Genomic DNA, 13,034 nt, shown 5'->3' with positions numbered 1-13,034 from the left:
GTCAGTCAGTAAACATTAAGTGCCAGGCACTGTGATACACACTAGGGGTACAGATATGAGGGAGAAAGACAAGTTCCTGACCTCAGAAGCTAATGTGTTAATTACAATCTAATCAATTCACAAATTTTGTTAAATACCTATTATATACCAGGTGTTATGCAAAGGACCTGAGATACAAAAAACCAAGCAACAATTCTTCCAAAGTTGTTAATGGCCCTGATTAAAATTCTTAAATCTTTCAAACTTGTTCCCCAAAGAGTGTGATGGTCACTGTCTCCTGGTTCTGCTCACTTGACACTGCCTCAGTTCATAGGAGTCTTCCTAAGTATCTCTGAATCCATCCCTCTCATTGTTTCTCAATAAGATCTCATTATACCTAATTACCATGGCCAGTTGACTGATTCATTTTTGTCTTTCTAACCTCCGTGTCCAGGTTTGTTCCTGGTTTTACTGACCACTTAAGTAGATGTTTAATAAATGTTTGCTGAATATTTATAGCCGTTCTTATTGGAAATCAAAGCCATGTCCATCAATTGGGGAATGGCTAAACAAGCTGTGGTATATGATTGTGATGGAATATTATTGTGTTATAAGAAATGACAAACAGGATAATTTCAGGAAAAAAGACTTTCCTGAACTGATGCATCATGAAGTGAACAGAACTGAGAGAATGTTGTATACATCAACAGCAATATGGCTGTTTTCTTTCTTTGAAGAGTTCACAGAATGACTTAGCTCTTCTCAGCACCACAATGGTCCAAGACAATTCCAAAGGACTCGTGATGAAGCAGACTAGCCACCTCCAGAGAAAGGACTGATCTGGTCTCAATACAGACTGAAGCATGCTACTTTTCAGTTTCTTTCATTTTTTCCCTTTTATTAGAGTCTTCTTGTACAAAATGACTAATGTTTTGCATAATTGTACATGTATAACCTATATCTGATTGCTTACTATCTCAGGGAAGGGGGAGAAGAAGGGAGAGATAGAATTTGGAATTCAAAACTTTAGATAAACATGCTTTTAAAAATAAGTATTTATTGATTCATCAATGCGTTGTAATCTGTCTCCCTAGAACTTTGCTCTCCTTCTCTCTGTTAAATCCCCAGGAATCATGGAATGTCAGGTTTAGAAGGTATTATGGGGCCTTGGGCATAAAGATTACATGACTAGATTTATTTCATAAATTTCCCACATTTCCATTTGGGATGAAACTGCCCTGGTTTGGGTTTGTCTTTCTTTTTTCTAAAAAAAAAAAAAAGGGCTAGAGTTTGGCATGATGTTGGCCGGATATGATCAGGTCAAAGTGAAAGGGGGGTGTCCCAAATGGAAAACAAGCTTGTAGTAAATCAACAGCGGTCTCAAGTTTTCCTTAACAGGTCAGAACAGCAAGTCCTGTGATTGTCAAGGATCCCTCTCTCACCATCCCAAAGGATGGGCAGGATGGGGGGAGGGTAGGAAGGAGAGGCAGGATTGGAGGGGGTTCCTGGGATTGTCATGACCTCCCAAACAAACCCAGCAGGAAATCAGTGACAGCAATCACCACACCATCCCCTCAGTGGCCTCAAATTAGCCAACCTCTCCTGACCCAGGAAGGGCCAGAGGTGACCATCTCAGGGCTACAGGGCAGCCAAAGGAGGAAGTATTGGCATACCCTATTTCCTCTACTCTCGTCTGCCTGGAGGGCACAGTAGAGAGCTGGAGAGTCCACAGCTGGGGTGGCAAGCACCTGAACACCCTTGTCTAACAGAGGTTTGCTTATTGAGAATATCTGCAAAATGTTAGTGAACCCAGGGCTGATGAGGGAAGGAGGATGGGGGTGGGCAGCAGGGAGGAAGTGCCTGTTACTGGGGGCTATTGAATAGTCAGGAAGGGTGAGGGGTGATTCCCCAGTGGAGGGGAGCCACGTGCTCATGAAGCCAGACCTCTGGAGATTCTGGTGGTCTCCAGGAAGGAGAGGCCCCTGGAGCTAGGAAGTCTCTACTCATAAGACAAAACAGCTTGTCTGTGAAATGTGGGGGGCCAAGGGGACAATTTGGCTGCCTTTGTGGGAGAGAGGGAGGGGAGGAAGGGAGAAGGTGGTGAAGGGGCAACTTTGGTAGAGTGAGAAGACTGGGAAACAGACTTGAGTGTTTGCTGTTGTTCTGTCGCTAACTAAAAACGTGCACTTAGAATGTCAAAGCTGAATAGGGCCTTAGAACAGGGAATGTTAGAGTTCACAGTGACCTTAGAACAGAGAATGTCACACCAGGGAGGGGCCTTAGAACATGGAATGTCAGAGCTGGGAGAGGCCTTAGAAGATGGAATGTCAGAGCTGGAAGGGGCCTTAGACCATATCTAGTCCATAGATTCAAAACCTGGGGTCTGAGAACTTTTCCCCCAGCCTTTAATAATCATGCTTCATTGCAGCTGCTGTCTTTTTTGCAATACTTTGCAGTACAGTTCATGCATTCACAAATAGGATTCTAAGAAGGGGTACAGAGGTTTCACCAGACTGACCAAAAGGCCCAGAACAGACAGAAATGCATTTGAATTCCTACCAGGAAGTCAACGTTCATTCACTTCAAAGCTGACGTAGGCATACCCAAGTCTTCCAGTAGGAGTAGGACAGAATGAGGCTCAGAACCCAAGGTTCCCTCCTGTCAAAGGAAGGCTTTGCCCTCAAGGACCTCCATGGTTTTTTCCAGGGTCCCTTATTCTTTGTCTGCCTCACTGGGGTCAGATCAGACTAAAGTACAAACTTCTGACTAGGGGAGCCGTGGACAAACTTCTTCAAAGTAGGAAGAGATATCAGAGATCACCCAGTCCCAGCTCTTCTTTTTTGCAGAAACCAAGAAGAAGGCAGCAATCACAATTTATCCTGACCCCCAGTTTTGCCTTTTAAACTAACAGGTGAATGATCATGAGATCATAGCTCTAAAGCCAGAAGTAGACTTCCAGTCTGTCAAATCTCATTCTACAGATGAGTAAACAATGGTTGAGAAGACTTAGGTGACTGTCCCACAACCACACGGCTAGTAAGGGTCTGGGGCAGGATTTGATCCCAAGTCTTCCTAGTTCCTAATCCAATGTCCCATCCACATCTCTTGGCACAAAATAGCAATTGCTTAATAAATGTTTGTTGACTAACTGACATACTATCACATTATATTACCTCAGACACTTGACACTCACAAGCTGTGTGACCTTGGACCAGTCACTTAACCCCAATTGCCTCATCGTGGGTCATCTCCAGTCATTCTGATGAATATTTGGTCACTGGATTCAGATGGCTCTGGAGGAGAAGTGAGGCAGGCTGGTGACCTGCACAGCCCTTACTCACTCAAAACAAAGTCAAGTGCAAGTCCTGTCATCATTTCTCTGATGGCATGGTCTTCTTTGGCAATGAAGGACGAACACATCCCACAGACAATTGGAATGACCAGATACTAGATGGGATGGGTGCCTTTGGAACTGTCCCCTTAGGCTGACACCACATCCTCCTACCCTCAAGAAAGCAAAATCTCCTGGTGGAAGGTAAGATTAGCAGTACTCACATTTTTAATAGTATTTTAGAATTTACAAGTCAACCAATCAATCATCATTTATTCCATTCCCAAGTCTCATGCTGCTTATGCTGAGGATAGAAAGACAAAAATGGAAGTGACTGTGTTCTTGAGAAATTAATATTCCTTCAGGAAAGACACATGTATGAGTGTATCCAAAATAAATACGAGATACATTTTCCTGAGAAGACATAAACCACTGGGGCAGGGGTCAAGATTGGCTTCATGTAGGAGGTGGTACGGGAGTTGAATTTTAAAGGACACGGGATTCTAAGAGGCATAGCTGATATGGGAACACTTTTTTCAGGCATGATAAACAGCCTCAGCTGAGGCACAAAGGTGAGAGATTGTCTCTCTAATGAGATAATGAAATTCACGACCATTTACAAAATACTGTCCCAGTCATCCACATGGGAAAAACCAAGTGGACACAGTGACTCAGTCAACAAGCATTTATAAAGCACCTATTATGCGCCAAAGCATCATGCTAAATGCTGAGCATAAAAAGAAAAGCTTCTCACCCCTCCCCTCAAAAAAATGTGCAATGTATATAGTTGAGCTTACAAATATGTGGTTGTATAAAAAGCCCATTAAATAAGGGCCTCGGTGCCTAAAGCTATGTCAGACACTACAGCTAGATAAAGAGCTGGCCCCAGAATCTAACAGGAAGAGAGAAAGAAGGGAATTCTTCTTGGACAACTGTGCCCAGCTGTTCTCTGATGGAATGACCTATGTTTTCAGAACCAAAGACTCCCATTGAAGCTGTGGGGTCATAAATTATGATAAGAACACGATGTTCTTCAAAGAACCCAACTTACCAATGACATGAAGGAGCAGTGATGAGCGTGGGGATCGAGAGACTGGGGCATTTTACCAAGAACTAATGATTCGTGTGTGAGAAGTTACATAAAACCAAGGACGGACATCAAGGACATATACATGAGGTTGGTGAGTCATGTAGCAAGAATGTGAGATATCAGAGGTACAGACAGAACATCTCAGTCAGTGATAGTCACCAAAGATAGATAGATAGATAGATAGATAGATAGATAGATAGATAGATAGATAGATAGATGGATGGATGGATGGATGGATGGATGGATGGATGGATGGATGGATGGATGGATGGATGGATGGATGGATAGATAGATAGATAGATAGATAGATAGATAGATAGATAGATAGATAGATAGATAGATAGATAGATAGATGGATAGATAGATGGATGGATGGATGGATGGATGGATGGATGGATGGATGGATGGATGGATGGATAGATAGATAGATAGATAGATAGATAGATAGATAGATAGATAGATAGATAGATAGATAACCAAGTGAATAAAACTTGGGGAAGACCTCCAGGGTGCTGGATAGATCTTCTATGAAAGGTTTATGAAAGTACATGGATAAAATAAGGAGGACATGTTGCAGAGTGGTCATGGAGCCAATAGAGTCTGGGTTCAAATCCTACCTCAGACGCTGACTAGTAGTGAGACTTTATTCAAGTCATTTGTTTCTATGGACATTAATTTCCTTCTTTACAAAATCAACTCAGTGACTTCTAAAAAGGGCAGCTAGGTGGTGCAGTGGATAGAGCACCAGACCTGAAGACAGGAAGACTCATCTTCCTGAGTTTAAATCTGGCCTCGGACACTTACTAGCTGCATGACCCTGAGCACATCACTTAACCTTGTTTGCCTCAGTTCCCTCATCTGTAAAATGAGCTGGAGAAGGAAATGGCAAACCACTCCAGTAACTTTGCCAAGAAACCTCCAACTGGGGTTATGGAGAATCAGACATGACTGAAAACAACTGAACAACAACCTCTTAAGGTCCCTTCTGGCTCCAAATCTATGAGTGTAAGATCCTGGGGTTATCATCTCCTGTGGTCGAAGGAATGCCCAAATCATCAGAATCACAGATCCACCAAAACTTCCTGCTAGAGTGGCAAGAGTGCTGGACCTGGAGTTGAAGGAGTCTTGAATTCAGGTCTTAGCTTTGTGAGAGTAGACAAATCACTTAACTTCTCTGAACCTCAGTTTCCTGATCTATGAAATGGGGATAATAATAACTATAATCCATAATCTCACAGCTATGTTGCGAAGCTCAAATGAAAAATAAAAACATAATGCATTTTGTAAGACTTAAAGCCACAGTGCAAATGTCAGCTAATTTCCTTTAAAAATTCTGAAACAGCAGAGCATTTGGCAGTCATGAGCCAGGTACCCACGTGGCCTTGCTGCCACCTGGTGGTGAGGGTGTCTCTGAAGCTCCAGAGTAAAGATGAATGAGTGACTTCAACCCTGAGCCTCCTGAGAATAATGATGAACGACTGTCAGGGAGATAGGTCCAGAGAGAAGTTGAAAGGTCAGTTGTCAAAAGTATCCAGATGGTCCCTGGACCAGCTCTCCAATGGAAACCAAGGACCAGGAAAATCAGAAGGGGCATTATGGCGGTCCTTCTGCTGGGATATTTCTAGGAAAGGCAAACATGATAGCTTGGTAGAAAGGGAGCTAAACATAGAGGCAGAGGACCAGATTTCAAAACCCTGCTCTCCTTTTTATTACCCATGACACTGTGGACAAACCATCAGTAGATCTAAGTATTTGTTTCCCTCATTAAATGAGATATTTGTAAGTGCTTAGCATAGTGCCTGGTATATCATAGGTGCCTAAGAGATGTTTATTCCATTCTCCTCCCCTTATCTATGAAATGAAAGAGTTGAATCCGATGGTGAGAGTAGTAACAGGGCTTGTTGGAAAATGCACCAACCAGGGAGTCAGCAGACCTGGCTACAAATCTCCCCTCCTATGCTTGCTAATGGGTGGCTTTCTGCAAATCACTTAAGCTCCCTGGGCCTCAGTTTCCTCATCTGTAAAATGAAGGGGTAGGACCAGATGACCTGATATGTAATCCTGAAGACATGACTTAATCTTAGTGCCCTAGGCAACTCTGTAAGACTATAAAGAGAGGAACTCATCAGCAAAGAGATTCTTTTCAGCTGAGAGTTCTCCATAGCCATGAAATGAGAGCTCCAGTCCCTATCCCTAGGATTCTCTGTACCTTAGTTTCTTCATCTATAAAATGAGTATATTGGTCTAGATGACCTCAGAGGATGTTTCCAGCTATGGATCTATGATCCTGGGTTGTACTGCTGTGATTCTGATGTTAATTGGAGAATCACAACGGCTGTCTTCAGGTGTTAGGGATGTCACGTGGAGGAAGGAGCCATGTTCTGCATGGCCCCAAAAGATCAAAACAGGAGCATTGGGTAGATCGGAAAAGAGGTAAATTGAGGCTGATTATCAGGATGAGTAACCTCATAATGAGAGTTCTCCCAAAGGGGAGAAATGGGATGACTTGGGAGGTTGCAGGCTCCCCTTCACTGGGGGTCTTTAAGCAAAGGCTGGACAAACAGTTGTTGAATATGGGATGTACTAGAAGACCATTGAGTTCCCTTCCAACTCACAAATCCTGGGAGTCTGTAATAATTCCCCTTTGGGTAGCTGGTGGAAGCACTAAGGAAAGGGAGGCGTGTGTCCAGCATCACCCAGCTAGTAAGTGTCAGGGCTTGGATTTCAACCCCAATCTTTCCTAATTCCACATTCGATCCTCTTATGATACCAAATTGCTTGATTTGGAGGGAGTTGGTTATACCAGTTTCTGCTTGGCTGGAGCAGTAGCAGAGATGAGGGATATGCTACTACCGCCTACATTTTTCTTTGAAAGCACTCTAGATCTAGAGAGTGGGAGGTTCTGGGAAAGCTGGGGTGAGACTTCGGTGACCTGAAACAGAAGCCTTGAGCAGGTCACGGCTAGTGGAACCATTTATGACGTGAAGAGAGGCATCATGTCTGACGTGAGTGCTGAAGCAAGTCAGGCCCACGGATCCTCCAAATGAGTGGAACCTTCTTGAGCTGGTTTCTAACCCCCCAGCTGAAGGCACTAGTAGAGATCCTCCCATCCAGTCTCCAGCCTACAGATAAAATCAGCCCTTCAAGTAACCCCAGGGAGATAAGCATTGTTTTGTCTGGTAAACATTTTCAGGGAAAGCAATTGTGCAATCTTTTTTCTAGGATATCATTGAAGAAAGGGGCCATGTTCAGGCTAGTAATGTCAGTCAGAAGAAGAGTCCAAGTGAATCAAGAAGAAAGGGTGGGGACCCAGAGGGAGGATGGCAATCAAGTTGAAGCTCACAGAGGGGACCTTGGAGATCATCTGTTCTGGCCTCCTTCTTTTGCAGAGGAGAAAATTAGACCCAGAATAAGGAAGTGACTTGCCCAGAGTCACACGCGTTGTAGATTGCAGAGCCAAGATTCCAACCCTGATCTGCTAGACTCAGGGTTCAAAAGTGCAATGGAAGTGTGAGTTCCTCACTTTTTGTTATCGTTTAGTCATGTCTGACTCTTCATGACCCATTTGGGGTTTGCTCGGCAAAGATACTGGAGGAATTTGCCAGCTCCTTCTCCAGCTCATTTTACAGACGAGGAAACTGAGCAAAAAGAGTTAAGTGATTTGCCCAAGGTCACCCAGTTTGGAAGAGTCTGAGGCTGGATTTGAACTCGTGATGATGAGTCGTCCTGACTCTAGGTCAGTCATAAAGCGTAAAAGAGAGGATATGGGTAAGGTTAGATAGATGACATCTGAGTTTCAAGGTAACTTGGTATAGAGGATAGGGTCATAGTCCTGGAGTTTGTAAGGTTTGAGTTCAAATGCTGCCTTAAAAACATAAGACCTATGCTGGGCAAATGATTTATCCTCAACTGGTCTCACCTTCTACATCTGTAAAATGAAGGGGTTGAACTAGACGCTTTCTAAGTTTGCCTCCAGCTCGAGGATCTTTAATCCTGCATTACTTTACTCATATCAGTCTGTTTCTTCATATGTAAAAAGAGGAGGTTGGGCAAGAAATCCTATAAACTCCCTTCTGGTTTTAGATCTGTGATCTTAGGTTATTTCACCTCTCTCGACCTCAGTTACCTCATCTGTAAAATGAAAACATTAGATTCCAGGGCCTCTGAGATCCTTTCAGGATCCAGTGATTTGATCAAACACTATTCCCACTAGGCAAAGGAACTTCAGTCTTGGAAGAGACCTTAGAGACCATGGGGAAATTGAGATTCATGATGGTACAGGGAGTGACTTACCCAAGGTCACAATTCTAGTGAACAGCAGTATCAGAATCAGGATGGACACCCTTATCCTACTGGAAACAAAAGAGGATGTCCATCCATTGGAGAATGGCTAAATAAAGTGTGTTATAGGAGTACTGTAAGGAATGAAAAACAGACCCCAAATGCTACTGTATGCCTGTCTTCCCAGCTGTTCTGCTGGTGAAGCTGGGGGTCTCTTGAACTCAGGAGTTCTGAGCTACAGAAGGGATAAAGCCAACCAAATGTCCAATCTAAATCTGGAACCAATATGGTGGGCCCCCAAGGCCGGCCCAGCCCAGGTCAGGTGCTGATCAGCAGTGGAAGAAGACAACTCCCAGCTCCATGTCTATGGTTCTATCTGCACCATGTTAACTTGAAGCTCTGATGTCTTCTAAGTAATCCCATCCATATTTCCTCCAAAACAGTCTCTTCTTTTATGCTTCAAGATTGGTCTGGAGTCAGGAAGACTCATCTTTGTGAGTTCAACAACAACATGACAGAAAAGAATGGTTTAAGAGAAACCTGGGAAGATTTGTATTAACTGAAGCAGAAAGAAATGAGAATAAGCCGGAGAACCATTTATACAGCAACGACAACATTGCAGAGACAGTCAGCCTTGAGAGACGTGTGATCATTTAGAGTTGCAGAACACAGGAAACAAGTTCTCTACCTACCAGAGAGGTGATAGATTCAAGAGGCAGAATGAAAAATGTGGACATGGCCAATTTGGGAATTTGTTTTGTTTGATATTGTTATAAAGGGCTTTGTTTTCCTCTTAAATCTGTAGGAGGACCATAGGAGGGAGAATAATGTTTGTTAACTGGAGGGACAAAAGATACAATTTTAAAAAAGAAACTAACATCCTATAAAGGCAGCTAGGTGGTGCAATGGATAGAGCACCAGACATGGAGTCAGGAAGACTTGTGTTCAAATCTGACCTCTGTCATTTACTAGGTGGGTGATCCTAGGCAAGTCACTTTCACCTGTTTGCCTCAATTTCCTCATCTATAAGATGAACTGGAGAAGGAAATGGCAAACCACTCCAGCATCTCTTCCAAGAAAACCTCAAATGGGATCATGAAGAGTCAGAAATGAGTGGAACAACCCAACAGAAAAGGTCCTATAAACTCTAGATATGGCATTCTTTCTATATTATCATTATTATTATGATCATAAACTAAAATTTATATAGTGCCTACTATGTGCAGGCACTAGGCTAAAGACTTTAGAGATGTTATCTCATTTTATCCTCATAACTTTGCAAGGTAGATATTCTTATTTCCCCCATTTTACAAATGAGGAAACCAAGTCAGACAAAGTTTAAGTGATTTGGCAGCCTTCCTGACAAAAAGTCCAGTGCTTTATCCACTGTGCCACAAAGTCATCTCAGGTACAATGAAACATTGACTAGAATTGGGGGAGGGGAGGGGAAAGCTGCATCTGAATCCTGCCTTTGACATCCATTATACATGGAACTGTAGACATCTCACTCCTTGGGTCTCAGTTTTGTCCTCTGTAAAATGGAGCTAATAATGTAGGATATCAGGAAGATCTAAAGAGACAATACATGGAAAGGGCTTTAAAAGCCTTAAAAAAATTATAAAAATATTGGTTCTTGTTGGTCGATAAGTACCTGAACAAGGATTCCAATCCAGATTTCAGACTCACTCCAGGGCTTTTATTATATGATGCTATACAAAGAAGACAGATTACAATCAACCTGAAATCAGGGGGCTATTTCATTTCTGTCTGTGTATTTTCATAGTACCTGCTATATAGTAGACACTTAATAATTGCTGGTTGAGTTAAATCATATTGAACTAGATTGCCTGTAAGTTCCCTTCCCTCACTGCTTTGAGATCTTAGGATCCCTTACATTTTCTTCCATGATCACTTTGATCCAAATGATGCTGTCTGTCCTTTGTTCTCAAAGAAGACCATGACATCAGGAAGGTGATGCCATGTCTGGTAAGTGAATTGGATTTAAGTGAGGCAAGGCTGTGCAAAGACAACAACCTCACTTTCACCTCCAGAGCCATCTAGGTTTGGTGGCCAGATATAGATTAGGATGACTGGAGATGGCCTCAGATGCCAGCATATGATGTACACCTGGAAAGAACCTCAGAGATAATCTAATCTAATGCAGTACCATCATTTTATCAACAGAGGTAGGTGATTTACCCAAGGTCACTCAGCTAGTAAATAGCAGACCTGGATTTTAAACCTAGGTCTCTTAGGTTCTTTCTACAACCCTACAACAGCTACTAAGCTGCCAACAAAATCCAAAAGTAAAAAGGTTAATTTCCTAAGCAATTCAAAGCACAGACCACAAGATGAACTTCAGCATCTCTCTCCCATACTGCGTTCACCCCAGGTCAAGTATTCATCATCTCTCTCCTTAACTGTTACAACAGCCATTTCCAGTCTTTTCCCTTTCTCATCCACCAGCATACAGCTGCCACAATGATATTCCTGAAACCTAATCCTGACCATGTCAATCTTCTGTCCAAGATGAATCTCTGGCTATTTTATGGTCTCTAGAATCAAACAGTACTTCTTCTCTTTGGTGCTTAATGCCTCTCACAAGCAGCTCCCAGACTACCCCTCCTCCTCACTCTTCATTCCAGACAAATCAGATTACTTGACTTTTTTTAACTTTGGTATCCCATCTCCCACCTCCATATCTTTGTATAAGCTGTTTCTTATACCTGGGATGCTTTTCCTTCTTAGCTTTGACCCTTAGAATCCTTAGTTTTTTTCAAGACTCAGTTCAGGAGGTCTTTTCTGATTCTCTTCACTCCTAGCATCCACCTCCTCCACCATATGATTCTGTATTTCCTTTTCTGCCTGCCTATCGTATACCTTCATTGCAAATAGAATGTAAGTTTGTTGGGGACAGGGGCTCTTTTGTTTGTGTCTATATCCCTAGTATACATTGTGCACTTGGGGTCTGGGGGAGGAAGGGAGAAGGTCCAGTCCTTTGGTCTATTAATTGTGAGGATTTCCTGGTGTGAAAATGCTTCCCCTGGAGCCCAAGTCAGGAGTTGAACCCGGGTCTTTCGGCTCTAAGACTGGTCCTCTATACATTATGGCAAGTTTCCCCTCATTTTCACAACCTGGACCTGACCTACTTTTCCAGCTATATTACTATATCATACTTTCTATATGCTCAAGAGTCCAGTCAAATTGATCTCATGGACAGTAAACATTTCCCATCTCCATGCTTTTGCACGGGCTGTCCTCCCCTCAAGCCTGGATTGCTCTCCCTCCTCAGCCTCTTAGAACCTCTAGTCACCTTTAAGATTCAGCTCCAGTGCCACCATCTATGTAAGACCTTTCCTGACCCCATCCCACCACCATCCCTCCCTCCCCATGGGCTAGTACATTTCCTTTAGATATTATCTTTTATCTATTTGGGACTATACATACATACATACATATATAGGCACACACACATATAGACATACATACCTATATAATATGCATATATACATACATACACCCATATATATATGGATATGGACATAATAAATATGATACTCATCAAGTGTCTCCCCCAATAGAACATAAACCCCTCAAGGGTGAGAATGAGACTCCTTTTTGTCTTTGTACAGCCAATGCCTAGCATCCAATAAATGCTTGTTGGTTAGAAGGTCTTATATGTAACAAATATTTTATAAATACATGGATTCATTTAAGATTTCCAACATACTATAGGATTGTTATTTATTATTGTTTAAAACTGTGATTTCTGCCAATGTGCGAGGTAGTATGGAGTCATCAACAAGAGCATTTATTATGCACCTCTTATATACTAGGTGCTGTGCTAAGCTTCAGATTGACAAATAAAAGCAAAGAAAGACCAGACTCTACTCTAAAAGAGCATCTCATCTTCATTTTAATCTTCTAGAGAGCAGTGAAAGGTTAAATTACTTGACTTGCCCATAATACAGCCATTATGGGTCAGAGGTAGGGCTTGAAGTGCTGGGAGGACTCATCATCCTGTAAGATGTCATCATGATCCTCTGTCCCTCTGACTGAAGGGTGGAACTATGACCTCCAAACCTCTCTTTAAGGAGAGAGCCCAGCTCTGATATTTCCTTTCTCACCTGACTACTTTGGGACCTCTCTGACTGATTTCACCTCTCCCTTGCACTGGGTACCTCCTCCTCCCCCCACCCACACTTGCAGTTTTTTGTGTTTTGTCTTTTTTAGATTGAGAACTGCTCAGGGGGGACAGGGACTGTCTTCTTCTCATTTGGATCCCCCATGCTTAATGCAGCACCTGGCATATAGTAGGTGCTTAATAAATGTTTACTAACTATTGACCAAGGC

Source organism: Notamacropus eugenii, chromosome 4 (genome assembly GCF_028372415.1).
Source record: "Notamacropus eugenii isolate mMacEug1 chromosome 4, mMacEug1.pri_v2, whole genome shotgun sequence".
Taxonomy (NCBI): Eukaryota; Metazoa; Chordata; class Mammalia; order Diprotodontia; family Macropodidae; genus Notamacropus; species Notamacropus eugenii.
Note: the sequence above shows the minus strand (reverse complement) of the source record.